General features: G+C 42.2%; 1 protein-coding gene across 17 annotated transcripts in view; it reads right to left on the reverse strand.

Moving 5' to 3' along the window:
* LRRFIP1 (LRR binding FLII interacting protein 1) overlaps window positions 1–24,193 on the reverse strand; it is a 121,217-nt gene that overhangs the window by 77,948 nt on the left and 19,076 nt on the right. The window lies entirely within an intron of this gene.

Here is a 24,193-nt window from a genome sequence, read left to right on the forward strand (position 1 = left end):
TTCAGTAGTGTCCCTCCACATCACATTTACCACTGGCTGTTCTTCTAACCTCCAGGAAAGTCTATAAAAATCTATGGAGTTACACCCATCTGAAGTCACAAAGAGAAAAAAAACCTACGCCTGCATCTCACTTCATCATCCCTGTCTGCTGTGGGCATCCTGGCACCCTTGCAACTCAGCTGGCGAAGTTCACAAAACCTCCTTGTAAACTGTAACCAAGGCAATGAGCTGAAGTATACACAACTAAGTGCTTCTTAGGAAAACAATGTCCGGTTTTCATCACCAAAATGTACTGCCAGTATCAACAGAGCTTTCTCTGTGAGGGCCAGAACGCCACACGGCAAGGAGGAAGGAAACTGCTGAACCAGACACAAGTGACTCTTGCTGCACTGAAGTCAGACATACTGAACCAAGCTGGTAGGGAAGCTGGAAGACTCTTGGGTAGCCTGTGCATGGTTATCCACGTTTATCATTCAGCTCAGGAAATCAATTCAGCTTTGAAACTCAAATTGTAAGCATTTGGGTATCAAATACATTCATGCCTTGCTACGATCAGAAGGCTTTGGAAGCCTGAAATACAGATGTATGAAATGTTATGTGATTTTCTTGTTTTAGAGGAGATGGATCTAGGAGTAATTCCCCTAAACAAATACATTCCTAAAATATATGGCCTTAAACTTCTATTTTCCTTTGTTTAATAATGAAAATTACAAAAAACAATCTGTTTATAAATATGCAAAAGGTGAGTCCCAAGAGGATGGAGCCAGGCCCAATGACAGGACAAAGGGCAATGGGTGGAAGTTGAGGCACAGGAAGTTTCATGTAAATATGAGGAACATTTTTTTCACTGTGAGGGTGACAGAGCACTGGAACAGGCTGCCCAGGGAGCTTGTGGAGTCTTCCTCTTTGGAGATATTCAAAACTTGCCTGGATGTGTTCCTGTGTGATCTGGTGTAGGTGATCCTGCTCTGGCAGGGGGTTGGAGTAGATGATCTTTCAAGGTCCCTTCCAGCCCCTGAAATTCTGTGACTCTGTATAATACCAGGTTGGAAGGGACCTCGAGGATCATCTAGTCCAACCTTTCAGGGGAAGAATATAGTTTAAATAAGATGGCCCAGCACCCTGTCAAGCTGAGCCTTGAAACTATCTAATGTAGGGGAATCCACCACCTCCCTTGGCAGTTTATTCCAATGTCTAATAGTTTGAAAGGTGAAAAAAAAATTGTGGCATCCAGTCTGAATCTCCCCCAACTTGTACCCATTACCCCTTGTCTTTACCATGTGACTTGTTGTAAAAAGGGAGTCTCCCTCCTTGTGATTGCTTCCCTTTATGTACTTGTACATGGTTATGAGGTCTTCCCTAAGCCTTCTCTTCTAAAGGCTGAACAAATGTAGTTCTCTCAGCCTTCCTTCACATGACAAGTCTTCCAGTCCTCTGAAGATACACAAATTAATCCAGCAGGATACTTCTAGAAAAGCATTTCTCTGCTAGTGTATCCACATTCAGCTTTGCCATCTCCTAGACTCTACCTCATACCTAACCAGTTTTAGAAAGAGTTGAAAGCTGCATTAACCATTTCTACCACAACTGCACATTTTATAAATTGGAAAACCAAAATCAAATTTCCAAGAGTACCATGCCAAAAGGCAGAGCTTCTACGCTTCAGTCCTACCACCAATTAGGGATATTAGGTGGGGAAACAGAAACAGCAACTGAAAATGCTGTTACTCAGGAAGGGTTTCTTTCCCTCTGATGCCTGATAGCAATAAAGAAGTCATCAACAAGTTCATCAGTGATTTGTGCCTGGTGTGCCATGGCTAATTCATCAGGCTCTACTGCTCAACATGTGAAAAGAGGTAACCAACATCCCACTCACGGTGAAAGTCAAAAATTCAGACTTACAGCTAAACAGCTATGGTTTCAACCAAAATATCTGACTATATTGTGTGGTACTGCTTAGGCCACACCTTGAGTACTGTGTCCAGTTCTGGGCCTCTCAGTTTAAGGGCATTGAGACACTTGAACGTGTCCAGAGAAGGACAATGAGGCTGGGGAGAGGTCTCAAGCACAAGCCCTATGAGGAGAGGCTGAGGGAGCTGGGATTGTTTAGACTGGAGAAGAGGAGGCTCAGGGGACACTTTATTGCTGTCTACAACTACCTGAAGGGAGGTTGTAGCCAGGTGGGAGTTGGTCTCTTCTCCCAGGCAAGCAGCACCAGAACAAGAGGACACAGTCCCAAACTGCACCAGGGGAAGTTTAGGCCCGAGGTGGGGAAAAAGTTCTTCACAGACAGAGTTGCTGGCCGTTGGAATGTGCTGCCCAGGGAGGTGGTGGAGTCACCATCCCTGGAGGTGTTCAAGAGGGGATTGCATGTGGCACTTGGTCACATCCTTGGTAGTCATGAGGTCTTGGGTGACAGGTTGAACTTGATGATCTTTGAGGTCTTTTCCAACCTTACTGATTGTATGATTCTATATTCACTACAGAGTATACAGTAGATTGGCAGCTTAAGTGCACAATGATCACATTTTTAACTTGAGATCCTTTGCAAACACTGGAGAATCTCATTATCAAATGTCTTAGGAAAAAATCAGCAGTTCACTTTGAGAAGTGTCCAATTTTCCCATATGAAGGGTATAATAAGGACAACCATAGAGGGAAAATTGACCAAAAGCACTGTTACAGTCTTGCTCATGGTGACCTCAACTGCATCCTAAACCTATTTTCCCTTAAGTGGTCTTATTTGCACAATGCAGTCCTACAAGATTGAGTTCTAGGGGGAGAATAAATGGTAACTTTTTTCATGGGAAGCTTTTCTTGCAGTGGCATTCCAAAATGAATTTCTCATTTTGTTTTTAAAAGTTTCTCAGAATGCCAATGCTTTGTTTTTCTCTTTAATAATTCCCAAGTGCTAGGAACATGGAGCATAAACAGGCTCTTTTCTGACGTGCTGATGGTGCTGTTGCTAGTTATCTCTGTTCAAAGGGTCAGCATTCTTGGTCTTCTTGCTTAACATTTTGAGCCAAGGAAAGGGAGGAGGAAGAAGGAAAGAGACCCACAACTAATGAGCAATTTGCAAATGAACATTGTCCACTTCAGAGAAACATTTGCTTATGTGTTTGCCAGGAAACCCATCTTGGAGATATAATTTAAGCATGTGACCAGAGGCTGGAAAGTCTTGTTGACACAGAACTTTTCTCCCCCTCCATAAAGAAGGAGACTGTTTACCCTGTAGGACATTGCAGTGAACAGTGTGTACAGCTCTACAATGTAAGAGACAGTTAGGGAGTTGCATCCTACTTCATAAATTATATTGCCATGCAGTCAGAAGGGGCTGTTGCTAAAACCAGTCTAAACTGTAAGTGTACTCCCTAAGGAAGCTTGCAAAGTAACTCCTGCCACAAGGAATTGATCTGAAAACACCTGTTAAAAGTGAGGTAGATGATGTCATCATTTCCATAGATCCCAGCGGCAGTTTTGAGGCATTTGTTGCCTCATTAAAGGGTTTTGGGTTTTGTTAGGGTTTTTTTTTTTGGTGGTTGTTGTTGTGTTTTGGGGTGTTTTATTTGTTTTGTTGTTTTTTGTTTTTTTGGGGGGGGGTTGTTGTTTGTGGGGGTTTTGGTTGGTTGTTTGGGGTTTTTTGTTGGCTTTTTTTTTCATGATTTATTGGCAGGGGGAAACAGTGGTGGTGTTTGCTTTGGGTTTTTTTGTTGGTTGGTTGTGTGTGTGGTTTGTTAGTTTGTTTGCTTTCTCCCCTTCCTTAAAGGCTTAAGATTGATGTTGCTGTAAATTTTACTAGTTACTCAGGAAGGGTCTCTTTCCCTCCGGTACCAATAATGAAGCCATCAACAGGTTCATCAATGATTTGTGCCTGGTGTGGTCCCTGTTGCAGCATTGGGTTCCCCTTGTATATTAAGCCACTGGCTGTTGACTAGCTAGCTGCAATCTGGATTCTACTTTTAAGATTCACTAGAGTTGTAGAAGGAGGGAAAGGAACAAGGCTAGAAGCACAACCATCAATTCAAACAAACTCTCTCTGTGAAAAAACACACAAAAAAAAGTTCTAAGAGGCTTCAGAGGCAAGATTCAGCAGTAAATTACAGAATTCTACGAAACATCAGTTCTGTAGCATCCTGTAAACCCAGAGATTCTCATAAGCACTGTGGTTCCAGTGCCCGGAGAACAGGAAGATAAGTGTCTCTCTACCACATACTACTTTCACTGCTGTTTAGCAATGAATCTCTCTCCTGTTTTCATGCTCTGAAAAAGCAACAGGGATAAAAGAATGAGCCCAGCATAGGACGTTGGCTGGCAACTCTACAGAAGCGTGTTACAGCTTTAAACCTCACCCAATTTTCTATAGGTAGTGTTTTCGGCAGAGGACCAAGGCAGTATCAACTAACCGCATTGACGTCACTTCTTCAATTGGTGTTTTCTCTCAAAATAGCTCCAGCAAGTAAGTGGTTGCTCCCAGTAGAGAAGAATTTGGATACCACTCTACAGCTGTTACCTCAAAGAGCAAATCCACATGCCTTATGCACCCTGCATTAACACTGCACTCGTGTACTTTAGGTCAAGACTATTACTCATGTAAAGTAGTTTCGAGGGAGTCCACATTGACCTCGGGAACAGCTGGATCACTCATTCAAGTAAATGAATCAAAAGTGTTAAGGCTACAGTGATATCTAAAAGGGAAAAAAAATATAAGCAAAACATACTGACAGTATTAGCAAATGAGCTAGAATTTCACAAGAGAAGCATACAAAGCTTACCACTGTTGTCTCCTGAAATATTTATTTGCATTAAGCCACATCCAGTGGTTTCTTCCACTTGCTTACCCAAACAAGGGAGACCACATTGAATGTCTCAGCACTCCTTCTATTAGGCCAGCAGCATTTTGCAGCAACTATTGTCGTTTAAAGTTTAGGTAAAACTGAGCCTCAAAACACACAAGCGGAATGGTTGTATTTCAGAGTACTTTATCAATACTGTATTTCTGCTTGACTGTAGAACAGCCTTTGCAGTTAAAATCACTGTGGACTTCAGAACGCTCAAAGCAATCTGGATGAAAAAGGGTGAACTGGGGCTACCTAAGGGAGGTAAGAGCTTGTAAGACCTATCCCTCAATAAGTCTATAGTATTCTACAAAAACCTTTTGAGATGTGCATCTTGAAGGTACTTTCCAACCAATGATCATTGAGTCTAACCATGAACCCTAATCTTCCAAGCCCACCACTAAGACATATGCCCAAGCACCACTACATGGCTTTTAAACACATCCAGAGACAGGGACTCAACCACCTTCCTGGGCAGCCTGTTCCAATGCCCCCAAAGCCTTTGGTTAAAACTTTTTTTCCTAATGTGCAGCCTAAACCTCCCCTGGTGCAGCTTGAGGCCATTCCCTCTGTTCTGTCACTAGTTACTTGGCAGAAGAGACCAACATCCACCTCAGAACAACCTCCCTTCAGGTAGTTGAATGGTATGGTCTCCCATCAGCCTCCTTTTCTTCAGACTAAACAGCCCCAGGTCCCTCAGCTTTAAATCTTTGTTACAAAATGCATATGTTTGGCATTCTGACTTTTTTTTTTTTTTTCCCCCTTTGGAGGAAGAAACAAAACAAAACAAGCACAGAATACTTAAGCACTAGGGTTATCCAAGTACTGCAAATGACTAGCATACAGAACTGGGTCATTTTTTGGGTAAATATAAAGTGAAAGATGAAAAAATAAGTCACCTCCTTCATGACCTTGTACTCTTGCTAGTTTGATAACTTTGTGTGATACCACAAGTAAATAATAAATTATATATCATATATGTTTGACTGTCATTTCAACAAGGGAGCAAAGCTATAACCAGTGTTTCCTACCAGGACCAGTCCACAGACATCCAGCACACAGGGAGGTCAGTAGAAAGGTTCTCAGTAAGGAAGTACGCATGCAAAATTAATTCAGGCATTGCTACATATTCCTGAAGAGCAAAACACATCTGTCCTGATCATGCTCACAGAGAGAAATAAGCACAATAACCAAATTTGGAGCTTGAAATAAACAGCAATATTTCATCTGGCTTCTTTATAGCTTAAACACAAGTCAGAGAGGGCTCTGGGGCTGAGCAAATGCCAACATCTTTTTGAACATGGACATAAACAGAGGTTTTTTTCTTCACTGGTAAAAATATTTGAAGTAGAAATAAGAACTGAAATTCAGGGACTGCTACAAGCAATGCAATCTATGGGGACTGCATTCTGGTCTCCGTTGAACTGCACATTTCATCTGAATAAAAGCAGGCAGATCTTCAACACAGCTCTACACTTACAAGACATTAAAATGTCAATAAAAACCTGAACTGCTTAGAACAACACACAAAGTACCAGCTGAGAGGAAAGAAACCACAAGTTCTGAAGCAAAGGCTGCTGATAGGGTTTTATCACCTAGTCTGTGACACGCAGCGACATAAGGCTTTAAAAAAGGACATAAAGCTTTTGAGAAAGGACATGAATATAAGATTAAGGTCTGTTTTGTTTCTCAAATTAAGAACATCTGCTCTTAGGTGTCATCCAACCAAAAGCCTGCTTTTACTTGTATCACAGTAAGAACAAATACACTTAGGAGGAAGTTTATGTTCACCAGTACTGCTGGGTCTCCGTAGAAGCACAGTCTTTGCATCCAGACAAGTTTCAGAGTGATTTATTCTTTTTAAGGCTGAGTAAAATTAAGATCGTAAGTTTCAGGTAATCCACTGAATACTCCTCCATATTAGATGCTATTGAAGAGGTACAGAGGCAGCAATAGATTTCAAATGTTACCAGATACCCAACAGCTGGGCCTGCTTGGTCAGACACTAATGAAACATCCAGTTCTTGGTCATGCGAATTATATGGTACTGAGAAATTGTGCTAACAGGTAGTGTGAAGTGAAGAAAAGAGATAAAGGGGAAAGGTGCTGAAAATACTGCATCCCAAACAAAACACACAGTGGGATAGGCAGAAAGCATTACATTGAGTAAACAGACAATGAATATAGAGCAAAGGAATGCAGGAGAAAAGGGCAACAAGATACCAGTGAAAATTAAAAATCAGGAAGGAGGAAAAAGAAAAAGGCCTTGTGAAAGCATAGGAGAGAAGCACCAAAGCTTAGGGGACCCAAGATTTAATTGCCGTATGCCAATCCCTGTCCACAAACAGTTCAACATCAGTTAAGTGACTGAATGGAAGAGCTTCCAATGCTAAGACAAATTGCGAAATGATTATTCATTATTGTGAATCATTATTGTGAAATGGTGTAAGATTGGAATAGATCATGTGAACTGCTGTTATTTCAGTGTCATGCTAATGTGAGACCTTCCCCTCCTGCAGTAAGTCAGTACAATTTGTCTCTTCTGGGTTGCAGTGCGAGATTTTGAAGAGCTTCATGCCAAGAACTAGTCAGTGAAGTGGCACAGGTCTTTGCCATTAGTTAGGAGCAATTCAGAATTCCAGTTTCAGTTCCAGTGCTTCAGTTTCTTGTCCAGAGAACTGAGATTATATGTCCCTCTCGAGGACAACAAATACAAGTAGTATTTTGAAATCTTCAGACAACACATTGCATACAGAGATTTTGAGCCAGCAGAACAATTGAGAAACAAGGTGGGGGGAAAAGTAATGTTTCCCACAGCTACAGCATTTAGTTATTTGGTATACAGGAGAGCACACAGGGAGTGAACAAAGGTCTTTATTGAATCTAATTTTCAGGAGCAACTTGGATAACATAGCAGCTCTCTGAACACAACAGCAGTAGCCTGCAAAGTGCAACTCAAAAGTGCTGACTACAGGAAAAGAGATTGAAGAGAGATCTTAATGCTGTCAATATAGCAGGCACTTGCCAAGTCTGCTACAGTAATGATACTGGCTTCTCTCTGCTTTTACAAGAAAACCAAATCATACTAAATGCTAACAGCACAGCAGTGTAAGTTCTTGGGGCTGGGGGGATGCAAATTCAATGTGAAATGTAAATTAAACGCTTTGACAGAGTTTGTTCTCTTGATATAAAAGAGTGTTCTAATTTGTAGAGGTGTGAATCAAGCCTTAAGATCTATATCTCACCCAGTGTATCAGAGGAGCACTGCTGATAAATTATTCTACCTAAAGAGTCTAAGATGAACTTCAAGCTTGCTTAAACCGGCCTGAACCCACAAGAGGGAGCAGCAATCAAGCAGAGTAAACATTCCTTTTGTGTTTCTAAAGAGACAGCACACAAAGGTGAGACCTTGTAATTTGCAGTGTAGAGTGTTTAATTACCTGACTCTTCAGTCATTGTGGATGTGGATGAAAATTATCAGCACCTTTTAATCTGAGCCTGGGATAACAAAAGAGGTTAAGAGACTACAGTAGAAGGTATGCTCCTCTGTATTCCTACTGAGGTAGTTCATCCTTAAATTATTACCCTTACCAAATGTTCTTCAATCACCTATGCAAAGAAAGTGGGTGGGGATATTTGAACGGTGTTAAATTTCCAGATCCCTTAGACCACTCCCCAACTCCACAAATCCTGCCTAACTGGATTTTGCCAGTGATTCACATTTTGTATCCCCACTCTGCCCTTCATCAATGCTTTCGAAGAACTCCAGCAAAACTCACATTTTTTTTTAACAAGCAGCCTTTCAAAAGATAACAGCTTCTGTATTCAGCATCACTTCAAAGCAGCAGGGGGGAAAAAAAAACCCAACCCACACAAACCAAACAAACACGTCCCCCAAACTAACAAAATACAAAAACCACACCCGAAAAAAAACAAACACATACTAAGAGGTCCGAAACATTGTTTCTTGCAGGCTTCCTCAAACATACCCCAGTGAAAGAACAGAAACAAGACAGCATTGCACTTTGCTGACAGTTAGATGGTTAAGTAGGAGCACCCCAGAGCTCAAAGCAGAACCTGAAGACTCAACTAAATGCTTGTTTAGAGGCAGTAACTCCTGCATTATGTTCTACCTCCCACCACAGTATTTCAGGACCTATTAATAATGTATTGCTTTTTCTTAGTTAAGAGCAGAGGTTGAGAAGAGAGCACATTCCAAAAGAGAGAGGAGAGTGATAGAAAAATTTTGACAAAAGAGTACTTTGAGACAGCCTTTCTTCTTTTCACACTTCAAGGTGGTTGCAGGAGGGTCAGTGGGTACAGCAGAGCAGGTCACTGATGCAAGAGCTAGCTACAAACCACCCCATGCCAAGGAGCCAGACCCATGTAGCCTTTGCTCTGGGGATGGTTCCCCTGGGCTTTGTGCCTGCCGGTGTAGTGTCTGGCCAGTACTGATCAGTAAGTCCCACCATTAGTTCTAGCAGCTCCTGGAAGGTGTTTTTGAACTTCCTCTCATCATCACCTTGTAGTTTCTGCTATTGTTCTCCCTTCCCAGATTTCTCCCTCTGGGATTATCCACAGCAATCTCAACAAGTATTTAATTATATACACACACTCAAATAGAGGAAGAAAAAGGAAGAATCTGAATTTAACTGAAACAATGCCATGGAACATAAAAAAAAAAAAGTATTTTGCATTCAGCTGTAAAATCCAGCATGGTGGCAAGCAAGCCTTGCACACTCCAGTTGCTTCAACACAGACTTTAATAAAAGCTCTGACAGCCCCCCATGCTTCCCTGGCTTTTTAAAGCCATCTGTTATAGATGCATACAAGACATAACTGGTTTTAGAGGCATGTCTGCCAGAGAATACAAAGTTTGCTGGGAAGCATTCAAGAATGTTCTTGTCAAGTATTATTAATAATCACAATGTAGTTTACTACTACAGCTAGAGTGGGCTTTTAGCATATATTAAAAAAAAAAAATAAAAGCAACAAACCAATGCATAAGGAAGAATAATTTATCCTTTTTCTCCTTAGTTCTGACAACTGTCTCATGGAGAGTAACATTTCAGGAAAAGATTCACAGCAACTTCCTCAAAGCTTCAATGGTGCTGAGAACCATTTGTCCTTGCACAGTCAAATACTACAAGAGTTTAAGCCAGCTTAAGTTGGGAGAGGAGATTTCAAACCCTTCCATGTCATCAGAAGCAATGAGCAATGATGCTTTAATACACAGCAGATCTCCACGGCTCAACAGCGCCGATTAACCAAGGAAGTAACAGAGCTCTTGAAACTTGAGGTGTCACCTGAAGGGAAAAAAATATCTCCTTGAGGTCACAAAAAATTCCTTGCAACCTTTTCCAAATGTGTGTGTTTCTCCTAATTTTCAACTACTCTTCCCTGGCTATTCCATGTGGACACTGTGCCAGTGCACTTGGTACAGTTGTGAAACACTCCTGTCTCGTGCACTAGAAGCAGCCTACTGATAAAAGTGTACACTGCCCAAGCTAATTGCAAAATGTTAATCTGCTGAGGCTCAAGGGCATGAACGGCAAATTTATTCAGCTGCTCTCAGCATACTCCAGTGAAGCAGATAGCACTACATGACTGATGAATTGCTTCTGATCAAAGTTATTAACCAACACACACACCACACACGCCCCCCTCCCCCCAAAACAATGGAACTGCTGACAGTACCTGGATACAAATTGAATTATGGTAAGACTTCTCTGTCTTTTAAGCCCTGCACAACTCTGTGTTAGGAGTGCATTTTAAATACTCCATTCTGAGCCTGCAGATCTTGGATGCATTTAATGGAGTAAAGCATGTTAGGGAATGAAAGTCTATAAATATAGCACACAGCTTGGATATGCTCCATCTACAAGTAAAGTTAGAAAGCCTACTTTCACCTTGCAAAAGCATTTAGCACTACCATTAGGTCTAGCCAATGCTGAAGAACAGACTTGTGAGCTATTTATATATAGAGATAAAAGTGCCAAAAGAGGTTTTAAAAAAGAAAGAAAGAAAAAACAAAAAACAACCAAACACAAAAACACCCAAAAACCACCAAACCCACAAAAGAACCTTGAGGTCATCAAGCCTCAGGTCTGTCTAGGCCACGTAGTTTGTTCCTGCTACATAGTTACTGTTTCATGGAGGTGCTGGCAGAGAGTAAGTGGAATAAAGTAAGAGAGGGGAGCGATGAACTGTTTCTCTTAAAAACATAATCAAACAAGCAAAGGCAGAAGCAAGCAGGGCTGACTGCGTGGTCAGCAGATGAATGCATTCCACTTAGTGTACTGTGCATTAGTTAAAACCAGGTTGAAGCTTTTCCTCTAAATAAAACATGGGGAGCTGCAGGGCAACAAAGCTGATGAGGGGTTTGGAGCACAAGCCCTGTGAGGGGAGGCTGAGGTAGCTGGGGTTGCTTAGCCTGGAGAAGAGAAGGCTCAGGGGAGACCTTATTGCTCTCTACAACTACCTGAAGGGAGGTTGTAGCCAGGTGGGGGCTGGTCTCTTCTCCCAGGCAACCAGCACCAGAACAAGAGGACACAGTCTCAAGCTGTGCCAGGGGAGGTTTAGGCTGGATGTTAGGATGAAGCTCTTCATAGAGGGAGTGATTGGCCATTGGAATGGGCTGCCCAAGGAGGTGGTGGAGTCACCATTACTGGAGGTGTTTAGGAAGAGACTGGGTGGGGTGCTTGGTGCCATGGTTTAGTTGATCAGATAATGTTGGATGATAGGTTGGACTCAATGATCTCAAAGGTCTTTTCCAACCTGTTTAATTCTATTCTATTTTACACCATTACACAGTTAATGAAATAGTCACTTTACAGTGAGCAGAGGTATCACAAAATCACATTACTGCCCTGTCCAAACAGGGGGAATAAAGGCTGTAAAATTATGTCACGATTAACTTGACAGGGAACTTGAAATTCTGGCAATGTCAAGGTTGTCTGGAAACAAGCCTGAATGTTCAGAGGACACCCTCTCATTATGTTAATGGCCTAATAAGAGCCACACTCAAAGTCCACTTCCCTGAAAGCCTGTAGTACAGGGACTGGAAAAGTCACTGGAGTATAGAACTCCAATTTACTCAAATCCACTATAGCATCCATAGCAAATCTGGGAAAAGAAAGGCTGAATCTCTTCAAACTGGACAAAACTCTGCCATAGAGTAGCTATGTACTAGGAATAATGATGATAAACAGCCCAGGCTTTGACCAAAATGCCATTATAATCATTCTGCTGCAACAAACTGCTTGGAGATGCTCAAGTGCTGAGAGACTATCAGATCACCCTAATGTGACACACTCCACTTGCAGAGCCACGAGAGCTAATGTCCTGGCAATTACCTGGACACATTGAAACATTGCACACAAGAGTGGGTCACAGAGCAATCACTGTCAAAGGCACACTGAGTATATCAGACAGTATTTATAAGTATTATTTTTGTATCTGAACAGCAGGAGAAAAATCCATCCACGGATTATTTAAGAGACAAATAAGTGCACAGCAGCATCCCAAGGAAACTGCAAAGAATTGGCCATGGAAGCAGCTCTTCAGCTATGCAAGAAACAGCTGATTGCCTTTTTTTTTTTTTTTCTTTTTGTGGAATTCAGACAATGTTTTGAAGTAAGGTAGGAGTAATAGGTCACTTAATATCACACACATCAGAATTTGGTTTACAGCAGCCTAGATGCTGAGCAGTCATACTGAACGGTGAATAAGCAGCAGCCAGGACAAGGCAGAGGCCAGCGGTCCCCTCCCAACCTCTGTTCCTCACTGGCCAGTTTTTCCACTCCAGCCTAGGAGTCAGGCTCCACCACCTCAGACAGTGCTTTGAGGGAGGGAAGGGAGCCTCTGTTCTCCAACATTTCCAGACAGTAGCGGGCATGCGCAGTGGTTCCAATGGGGAATTTCCACAAAGCATGGATCTTTAAGGAGTGCCCTGGGGCTGCACGCCTTCCCGTTGAGGATAGGCAGCTTCTCTCCAGGGCCCCTGGCATCCCGCCCAGCAGCAATCAGCTACTGTCCCATTTCCCTGCACATACTGAAGCTGGAGCCACACACAGAGTATCAGGCAGGGACTACCCTTGGACACAAGCACTGAATCCAACAAGCTGATGGCATTTCACTTTCCATATCAGACACAGGACACTAGAGAGCTTATCACAGGCCACAAAACAAACACTTGCTTAGCAGAATTGTGTCCAAGCTTGATGTGGGAAATGCCACTTTTAAATACTATTTAAGAGAACAGCCCAGCCACCTTAATGTCCACTGCAAAGGATGTAACACTACAAGCATACTACAGTGATGCTTATAAGCTCACCTCTTCAAAGGCCACTTCTGAACCATAAATCATTTCTCAGGAACTGACCTCATCTGACAATAAGATTTTAATAGAACTACAGAATGGTAGCGGTTGGAAGGGACCTTCAGAGACTGAATCCAACCTCCCTGCCAAAGTAGGATCATCTAGAGCAGTTCACACAAGAACACATCCAGACAGGTCTTGAAAGTCTCTAGAGACTCCACAACATCTCTGGGCAACCTGTTCCAGTGCTCCATGACCCTTACAGTAAAGTCCTTCCTCATTTTCCCCACTAAACAAAAACCAACCAACAAGCAGCCTGATTGATATTAAAACATTGATACAAAATTGCCCTCAGTTTGTTCACCAGGTTCAGGTTTAACACCTCTGGGGATAAATCATCCAGATGAAGTGTAACGGAGTACCATGACAGCTCTGTTGTAACAAGTACTCTGCACAAATAACTCTTCCTGCTCCCTTATAAATAAAATGTCCTTTAAACCATTGGTGTTTTGATGGCATCCAGAATCCAAGTGAGATCACAACCAATCTAAATATTTATAAGCTACTGTAGTTGTGATGGACAATGCAGATCAAGTACATCAACACCACTACTGGGTCAATAGCATCCAAGTGATCTGGCAGATACCATCATCCACAGCAAAATAAATGACTTAGCTGATAAGGATTAAACATGATCTTTGCTCTGTATTAGATGGTTCATGCTGTTTAGGTTTTGTCCTGGAAATGGCATGTAGATAGTAAAGTAGGTGACAGTGTTAGCATGGTGCTACTAAAATCCATTCCTCACTCTCATGCAGACTCATGTGGGTCAGATACTCTGGAAAAAGTCTTCTGCCACAGTCACTGTAACGTTGTCATACTCCCACCTTCTTACAAGAAAAGCAGCACAGAGCTTTCATTCTAGCCATCCCTTCTGTGAAGAAATTGAAGTATATACAAACTATTTATCAGCTTTCCCTCCTTGTGCAGTTTGTTGGTCCTGTGAATTTTACATAAATATACCGTGGGGAGTATTGATCATTTGCTCTGTGTTATAAACCATATCTTTCTGACCTTTTAAGTTTTGCTATGATATTGCATCAGTTGAAATAACAACCATCCCTCACCACCACCAAGCCAGATGAAGGGTTTATTTATCTTTAATGATGTCCAAGATTAAAGCTTCTGCCATATTCTTACATCAGTTTCACTGCAGTGGAAAGAATTCTATATAAACCAATTATAAAAACCTCTTTGCAGAGGACCAGCAAGTTACACATGAACCAGCTCACAGAGGCAGCTGCAGAACCTGAATATTCACGTGGTGAAAGCTTTGGCATTTACACCAGGAGTTCACGCACCTCTCCTGTGCCGATTCCCCCTGCACTACACCCCTTCCTTCTGCACTCCTGGGCAGGCACTGCTTAATCCAATCCCTTTAGGGCATTAATAGGCACTGCGAGCACAGCAGCTGCCACCCGTCCCGCTCCGTCCTCTGGAGCTTAACTAGACAGATAGGAGCGACAAGGGACAGATGGCAAGAGCGTACTCACCATGTGCTCCCTTCTGTGGAAGGTACAGTGCTTCACAGATCTGTTGCACTATAAAAAAAGCCTGTCTTGGGCTGCTGACGGATGCCAAGGGATACTTCTATCTGACAACAGATTACAGTTCCCTTCTCCTTTGTTCAGCTTTCAAATCCAGTGGCAGTGGCACAGCTGAACCAAGACTGCCCATCGTTCATTGCCCATCCACAGACAGCTCCATAGGGTGGTAAGGAAATTATTTCTCTACTCAATCCTCCATAGAACCTCAGTAAGAAAAAACAAACAAACAAAAAACCCCACCCAAAACATAACCCAACAAATTAAATTGATAATTTCTCACCACTTTCATGTTGTGAAGTTTCCCCATGACAACACAGCTGATTTGTGCAACAGAATTTCTGTTCCTAACAAAAGAAACTAAAGATTGGGAACAAAAGGAAAATTGAATAAGAAAGGGGGGGGGGGGGGAGAGAATTCCTTAGTGCTGGAAATATGATTCAAGTGTTAAAATTGGAGTCTGACTTTCAAAGAGTACAGCCAGTAACAACCACATTCTCTCACTTGCTTGACAGTATCTGGCCGAGGGGGAAGAAGTGAGGCTTTCGAAGTCCTGTTAATTATAAAACATAAGCCCTGATCTAGTTGTGAGACCAAGAAGGAGGAAACAATTTTAAGTGCTGACCTATAGTTCTAAAATTAGCTTTGTTGAATGCATGTGCCATTCTGATGGCTCTAGAAAGCTGTGTGTTCCTCGCAGCAGACGTCACCCTCCAAAACTAGAATTCTTCATGCCTAGTAATCATCAATGCCCTGGATCAGCATAACCAGGGATTTTTATGGGTCTTCTATCCTATGGATGCATCAACAGCACCCAAGTTGCAAACTTTGCAGTCCCTCACCTCACTGACTTGAAGCACCAGCACTGTTCTGAATACAATAGAATTTTCCATAGCTTTGACAATATAAAACCATGTTCCAAGTGTCCATGCCGAGGCAAGAGTTCTGCTAAAAGTAAGCAGAATATTCTATTCCTGATCTTAAAGGAGTATCTGAATTGACACCATGCAACTGCCTTTTTTCTGTGTATAAAGTCTTTTCTCCTTAAATCAGCATTCCATTCTTCACCAAGACATATAAACCTTTTATGCCACAGGGGTCTTCATCCTGAATTCAGCACAGTTCTTGTGCTTTTTATCCTTCAAACGTGTTCACTGGAACACTCAAAGATCATGCCATTAGATTCACGCAAGGCTGCTCCCCAGGCAACGGTCCATATGCACATTACCAGGCTTTCTAAGACCTCTTTCAAAGAGAAATTGAAGTAGTTGCACACACACAAAATACTAAATTCTTAAGAAGTTTTTATTTTTATTACTTTAAGTGATAAGCACTGATTAATTTCTTGTCACCACAGACACCAACCATCGCTCTGACCAGAAGCGATGTGAATCAACCATCTAAATATGAACCTTTTCCTTGGACTTAGATACATGTAAACAGGTTTTCAGTCTCATGGACAACAACCTGCAAATAATATGCAAAAAACATAAGGTCAGGACCTGCGCAATATTCTTACCATTAAACTTTTGATTTCTGGAAGGAAGAAAGAATGAGTCAAGTAAAATGCTCCTTAGTAAAGCAGGGTCCAATAACATTGTAGTTTTGGTAACGACTAATAAAAATGGACCACTTCAGCAAATTCAACAAGACAGGAACTTTGGCAAATGATATGGTGAATTTCTAACCCAGTTCCCCTCAAAATCCTGCTTAATCCAGACATAATCCCTTTATTCTCATCCCATGTTTAGCATTAGATATTTGTCAACTGGCACTATATGCTCATTCACATACCTGAGTGGAATATTTGTTTATTCCAAACAGAAAAAGGACAGGCTCATGAAAACAACCAACATAGTAAAGTCAATCCCTCATCCAGACTGTGCTATAAGATCTATGGCTCTGGGAGCATTGGAAGACATTTAGACCTATGAAGCAAAAATCTATACAGGCTAAGTTCTTCATGAACAGTTGATTTCACCTGAAAGAGTGTTTTTATTCTCAGCTCCAGGCTTGAAAGCACATACAGTAGAAAAGGCTTCCCAGAGGCACAGCAATGTATTCTTGAAGAATAGAAGAGTAACAGCATCTGCCTTGACTAGAAATACATTCAGTCACCCTAGGCACAAGCAGCCCAACTGAACAAGGCCAACAGAAGCCCAACTGAACTTATTTTTCCACTCTTCTCTCTGATCCCTTCTGCATATGTATTATAAGCTCGCCAACACCACAGGCCTTACCATATTCTGCATAATTCCCAGCAGTTTCAGTGGGAATAGACTCAGGATTTGTGCAGACCCACAAGAAGATTCACTCAACTCCAAGAATTAACCAGCAGTTACTCCAAGCCCTTCCCCCTCAATACCACATGAATCTTTTTGGGGATGACTGCACCACACCCCCAGGCAGAGGTGGAATGGAAACTCAGAACTAAGATGGCAATTTATCGTGATGACTTAACTTTGCAAATGACACAGAAATTCCATCTTGAATCCCAAGAGTTACCAATATTAACATACTGAAAGTGTAAAGTGTAAGTAAAAAGTCGAAGTTAGTTTTGTTGATGACTGAAAGTACTGTGAAAACACTGGAATCAGTCAAAAAAATTGAATGACCAACTGCTTCCTGGTCCCCCATGCAACCAAGATAGAAGCACAAGCTGAGTGACTTTAGGAGCTATGACACTTAAGCATTTCTATAGTACAGACAAACTTAGCCTAGCACATCAACCATAGATGTTTTTCTTATTTCCCCCCACCCCTGTGGTTAAAATCTAGGAATGAATATCCTATATTTTGACAAAGAAGACGTTAAACTCATGTTTAACCTTTAACTAAACTGAAGATATATCTAAGGAACAGGATCAAGACAGCTTTACTATCTACTATTTTAGCACTTTCTAAATTATGTCAATCAGGAGAAGTGGTAAAATACTCTCCCTTCCTTACTTTCACAGGCTTTGTAGTGAGGAGGTGGTGATTAACTTGTCATTAACAGGAAAAGCACTAGCAAACAGCCTACGCACAAATATGCCTGTGAGACTGAGACTAATGTAAGCAACAGTACTGCAACAGGCCAGAATCCTGAAGTCCTTATGCACAATACAAAGAAATATATTTTAAAATCATAGAACCACAGAACATTAGGGGATGCAAGGGACCTCAAAAGATCGTCTAGTCCAACCCCCTGACAGAGCAGGATCACCTAGATTAGGTCACACAGGAGTGCATCCAGGTGGGTTTTGAATGTCTCCAGTGAAAGAGACTCCACAACCTCTCTGGGCAGCCTGCTCCAGTACTCCATCACTCTCAGAGTGAAAAGGTTTTTTCCTTATCTTCACGTGGAACCTCCTATGCTCCAGTTTTCCTCTTGTCCTGTCATTGGACATCACTGAGATGAGCCTGGCTCCATCCTCCTGAGTCTCACCCTTCTCATATTTATAAATATGAATGAGGTCACCCCTCAGTCTCCTCTTCTCCAATCTAAAGAAACCTAGCTCCCTCAACCTGTCTTCATAAGGGAGACGTTCCCTTAATCATCTTTGTGGCTCTGCACTGGATTCTTTCAGGCAGTTCCCTGAGATTCATCTTCTACTGAGGGGCCCAGAACTGGACACAATATTCCAGATGGGGCCTCACCAGGGCAGAATAGAAGGGGAGGAGAACCTCTCTCACCCAACTAACCACTCCCCTTCTAATACGCCCCAGGATGCCATTGGACTTCTCAGCCACAAGGGTACATTGGTCATCCTTCTGTCCACTAGGACCCCCAGGTCCCTTTCCCTTACACCGCTCTCAAACAGGTCAATCTCACAAAGAAGTCTCCATCAATGAACTATCCCAAGATGAACAGGTGATGTTTTTTCTGCATCTCTTCCATCCTAACTACAACAGCATCTTCCTTAGCATCAATACAGACCAGACAGCTGGAGGTTACAGGTCCCACTAAGGACAGCCCAAGGCATTAATTCCCTTCTGCAGTATCATTTTAATTTTATTACAAGTGCTCAGGTGACTACTGTATGCATTCAGACAGTCACAGATTAAGTTAAGCATCCTCTCTGTAAACACTGCACTCTTAAGGAGCGGCAAGTGGAATACAAAGAGCAAAACAGCAACACAAAAAGTTACCTAATTTGGCATACACTTTTGGTTGAAAAATGTCAGCTGTTGGAAGTACAAGTTGTCAGATATACACAGTTCCTCTAAAATACTCTGTAGTAACGGTCATTTCAGTGCATGTGCCAGGAGAGCCTTGCTCATTTCCAGAAATCTGCCTAAAATACGGATGTTTGGGTTCACAGAATTGTTACTAATTTAAGAGATCCCCACTGAGTGCCTAAACTTGAATAATTCTTTTAATTTCAAATGTGGCAGTAATAGGAGAGTTATTTTTCCATGTGCTCAGATGTTTATACAGCCTTATTTTTGGTAGGCTAAGATGTTTGAGGATTTATAATTCAACCTACAGCAGAGGAAAAGGAAAATATGCTACACCGTACATTCCTAGTAAGCCAACTATGGCTTTGGATGGTGTACTTCATGTACTTGCACTCAGGCAGAAGCAACTTTACCTGAATAAAGCTGCAGCTAAACAATAGCACTGTTTAAATCTTAAAGTCTAATTAAATTTGGGGGGGGGGTGTGTGGGGGGGGTGTTGTTTCTGTTTTAATAATGAAAAGCTCTTTGACTTTGGTTGGAATTTGCCTTAAGATGAACCCATTCTGTTTTCTCCATCGCATTTGTTTTAGCGAAAGCTTAAAGGACAGGACATTGAGCTTCTGCTATCTGAATAAAACCAGAGACTCCAGAAAAAAAAAAAAAAATCACTTTCAATAGCAGGGAAATCCCAGATGGTAAACCACTATCATCATGACTTTTGGATGGGAGGGAAAAAAATCCACACCACCACACCCCAGGGATTTAACTGCCTCTTTCAGAGAAATGTCAGTTCCTTTGTATGCAATAGCTGCCTCCCCCTCATCCCCACACTCTATAATCTTTCCAGGCAAAATTTCAACATTTTGGAAAATGCTTCTGCACTAAACAAGAAGGTATCAACCTCACTAAACAAGAAGGTATACACCTCACTTTCAAACTTTCATCTGCAACCCAGTAGACCGGGCAGTTCCTAGCATCTACACTGCACTGTAGACACCATCACCCTAGCAATCTGCTTTCTATTACGGACTACAGCATGTACAGATGGAGTTCATTACTATAAGCAGTGTGGCAAAGAGCAAACCATTCACACGAGAGCAGGAGGCTGCAGCTGCTGACCAACTCAGCCATCTCCAAATAACTCCCATAACTACAGCATGTAACACAACCCTTCCTGACTTGTTTGCCTCCCTGAGAAGGAATCACTGAAGGAAACACTCTCACCCTTCCCATCCAACACGGGAAAGGGTAAAGAAAGTAGATCAGGTTCAAGATGACATAAGTAGGTTATCCTTCCAAGAATTCAAAAAACCTAGCCAAGAGATTGGAGATACCAGTGTTAACCCATCCCAGTACAAAAATTCTTTAACGGGGGGCTCTTTGCCTGTCAGCATCTATAGAAGACTATGCAACACATTCACACTGGGAGAAAGAGTGGAAAAAGGTTATGTGAAAGTTTGGGATAATTTTAGAATCTGACTTCCACTTCCCACCCCCATGAATCACAAGAAGCCTTGCCAAAGACGTGGGATCATAAAGCCCTTTCCTTTTGTCAAGCACACAGTCTTCATTTTCATGAAAGGTAAAGCCACTTTCAAGTCTATGCCATTATAAGTTCAGTATTAATGAAATCAGACAGCATCACAAAAAGCAGCTTTAAGCATCTGGACACACTACAACACTATAAACCCATAGGTTTGCAAAGCTTCGGTTTATCTGTCAGCCTGAACTCACTGCCAGGGAAAATTATGGAGTAGATCATCTTGGAGGCAATCACTGCACACCTGAAGGATGGCCAAGGGATCAGGTCCAGCCAAGATGGATTTAGGAAGGGCAGGTTCTGCCTCTCCAACCTGATCTCCTCCTATGATCAGATGGCCGTCTGGTGGATGTAGTCTACCTGGACTTCAGCAAGGTTTTTCACACCATTCCCAACAGCAAACTCCTGGCCAAGCTGTCACCTGTGGCTTGGACAGCAGCACTCTGCGCTGGGTTAGGAACTGGCTGGAGGGCCACGCCCAGAGAGTGGTGGTGAATGGTGCCACATCCAGCTGGCGGCCAGTCACTAGTGGTGTGGCCCAGGGATCAGTGCTGGGCCCCATCCTGTTCAACATCTTTATTGATGATCTGGATGAGGGGATTGAGTCAGTCATCAGTAAATTTGCAGATGACACCAAGTTGGGAGCAGATGTTGATCAGTCAGAAGACAGAAGGGATCTCCAGAGGGACCTCAACTGGCTGGACAGATGGGCGGAGTCCAACATGATGGAATTCAACAAAGCCAAGTGCCAGGTGCCGCACTTTGGTCACAACAACCCCATGCAGTACTAAGGCTGGGGTCAGAGTGGCTGGAGAGCTGCCAAACAGAAAGGGGCCTGGGGGTACTGATTGACAGCTGGCTGAACATGAGCCAGCAGTGTGCCCAGGTGGCCAAGAAGGCCAATGGCATCCTGGCCTGCATCAAGAATAGTGTAGCCAGCACTTGTGGGATTGAATATGGCACTTGGACTTTATGATCTTTGAGGTCTCTTCCAACCTTATTGAATCTATGATCTGAATCTTTATTTTTCACACTGCAGAAATTGAACACTAAATTTACATGAGCACCTACACCTACCATATTTACTGTTGGGAAATTATTAAATACAATTATTAATTTTGATGCACAAGGTATGTAAGCAATATTATTTCCTAAAACTAGAAAGATAAATAAAATCATTGTCAGAAAGCTGTCTCATTCTCTGCAAGGTCTTGTTTTTAGATCACAGTTCTGCTAGGGCCTGTTACTCCTCACTGACACAGCAACTTAATCTTTACTTCTCCAACATGTAATCTCCTAGAATTAGATTTGAAGAATATTTATAAGGGTATTAGCATTAATGATAAGAGTCAGAGAGGTCTTCAGCAGTAATTACCAGTCCAAATCAAACTTCTAAGTAATTTTTTTTTTTCACAGATTCAGTTTGATAATTCCACATATGGAATTGCTCAGCACAACTGAGCTACTTCAGCCAATGCAATGAGCAGCTGAAAGGGGCAAACATCTCTGTGGACAAGGTGCAGCAACAAAACACAAGACTTTATTTCCTCTCCTGTTCCAACAAATCCCCATATTCACTTGGAGGTATGAAACAGACCTCTGAAAAAGTGTCAAAAAGAACTGATGCTGCTCTTAGCTTTTATATAAATCATCTCACTCACACATGCATTTGGACCTCCAATTAGGAAATCTAATTTTTAAGCTAAGGGGATAGCCTCAAATGATATCTGAACACCAAGGCTGTACAAGGGGACTATCATAATGAGAAAAGGAGGTGCTGTCACCTTTGAAAATGAGGAGCAATAGGGGACTTAGAGCTGCAGAAGAGGAAGACCACAGGAGATCTCAAAGTGGTAGTGCAGTGGGTGGTTCACTGTAGTTGCTATGCAGATTTACTATCACACAGATTTCACTCTGACTGCATCTGCAAAACTACTACCTGGTTTTAGCATATGATAAGGTTACTGTTGCATCAGTAAAGTGTGGAGGTATCCTCAGAGAATCCTGCATAAGCCCTTAAAAGGATCCAAACAGCAACACACGTGATGAGTCCAGTCCCTCCTCTTTTAGGTATGAGGTTTTTCAGCTCTCAGCTGTTATTTTAAGTGTCTTTTTTTGTCAAAGCCCTAGCTTCACGTGGGAAGTGATTGCAACATCATCCTGTAAAAGAAATCAGCTGAAGGTTTCAGCCTTCCTACAAGGGAGGAAAAACCCATCGGCATTCCCCCTTTCCCCCTTTGCTTGCACACACTCTCTATATCTAATATTGTTGCTCTGAGAGCAGAAGGAACAGATGAAGCTAATAGTTCTGCTCCTGAACGTTATCAGGATGCTCTCCTAGCTCATTTTTTCCCCCCAGCTATTGCTAAACAGTCATGGTCTACAGCTTCTACAACTAGGTTAAGAGAAGAGCCAGGATGCCAAAAATCTTGGATGCGAGGAAATGACTCTGGTCCAAATGCAGTGATAAAAGGTACACTAGATGCAAAAGCAGCCAAAACTATCAAGAGTCTCTTGGCTTGTCCTGTCTATTCTTTCACCTCATTCATTAACTCATAAGTCCTACTGATTCTCTTCTCTGAGATAAGTATTTAAAGTTACACAGTTTGAATTTGCCAAACTCGGGGACACACATGCTCACATGTGTACTGGAAAAGAGATGCATCAAAGGTGGAGAAAAACTGCCAAGCACAAGAGCTCATTTTCTCTAGATTTTATTAACAAATCAGTATTGCTTCTAAAGAGATCCCTGTCTTCTAGAAGTATCATAATACAACAGACTTCAGAGTGGGGAACTTACACTCACAATAAGTCCAGCGCAAAATTGATGCTGAACTCAGGCTGTGGTTTATGAAGTAAGGTTTCTTACAATGCAATCACTCAGATGCTAGAGACCAACACTAGATTAAAATCATCCTGACAAGGAGGTAGGTAAAGGACCGGCTGCATCAAGGCTAAGCTTCCACTCAATTCATCTCCATAATAAGTCTTCAGTTTTGGCTTCCTATCTTTCCAAATCCAGGCAAGAACTAACAGGACTTCTACAAAGAAAAAAGCCCTTTTTTGTCAATGCTTTCACTGATGTCCAGGATGCTGAACCCAAAAAAGCTACTGCAGATCTCTACTCTACTTCAGAATGGAACTGCAAATTAGCCAGCAACATCCACATGTAAAACCCCTGACACCTGCCTGTGGCACCTGAACTGGAAAGACTGAGCCTGTTCACAGCTTGACCTACTTCATCCTGGCCAGTACTTAGGCAAAATACAAAGGAAAAAACCCAAACACACAGAAAACCCCACAGTTTTCCTGTATTCTGCATTCACAGAAAAGTTTGGGTTTTTTCCCCCCCCTCTTTCAAGGGGTTAACTTTGTCATTTGACTGCAAGCATGAGTCAGTGGCAGGGAGGGGAAGAAGGAACCGTTAGGGCAGGAAGCTCATTCCTATGACATCCTACTCAGCTAAACCACAGGCATCATCCGCCTGGGCACAGCTGAAAGTCCTGCCAGAGCCAATACTGCTTCACCTCTCAAACAGTGGGAAACAGCAAGGTGAGGGAGGCAACACGGGGGTTAGGAAACAGGGGAGAAAGATGCACCATAATTGAGTTCAGCTCTCATGTCCACTTTAGTTAGGCAAAGACCAAAGTATTGTTTTACCTCACATCTCCTTACAGAAGGAGAACTGCTTTACTGCTACACTGCATGGACCTACAGTACCATAGCTCCTCCC

This window comes from Melanerpes formicivorus, unplaced genomic scaffold (assembly GCF_026170545.1).
Source record: "Melanerpes formicivorus ecotype bairdi unplaced genomic scaffold, bMelFor1.0.p_v2 SCAF_5, whole genome shotgun sequence".
NCBI lineage: Eukaryota > Metazoa > Chordata > Aves > Piciformes > Picidae > Melanerpes > Melanerpes formicivorus.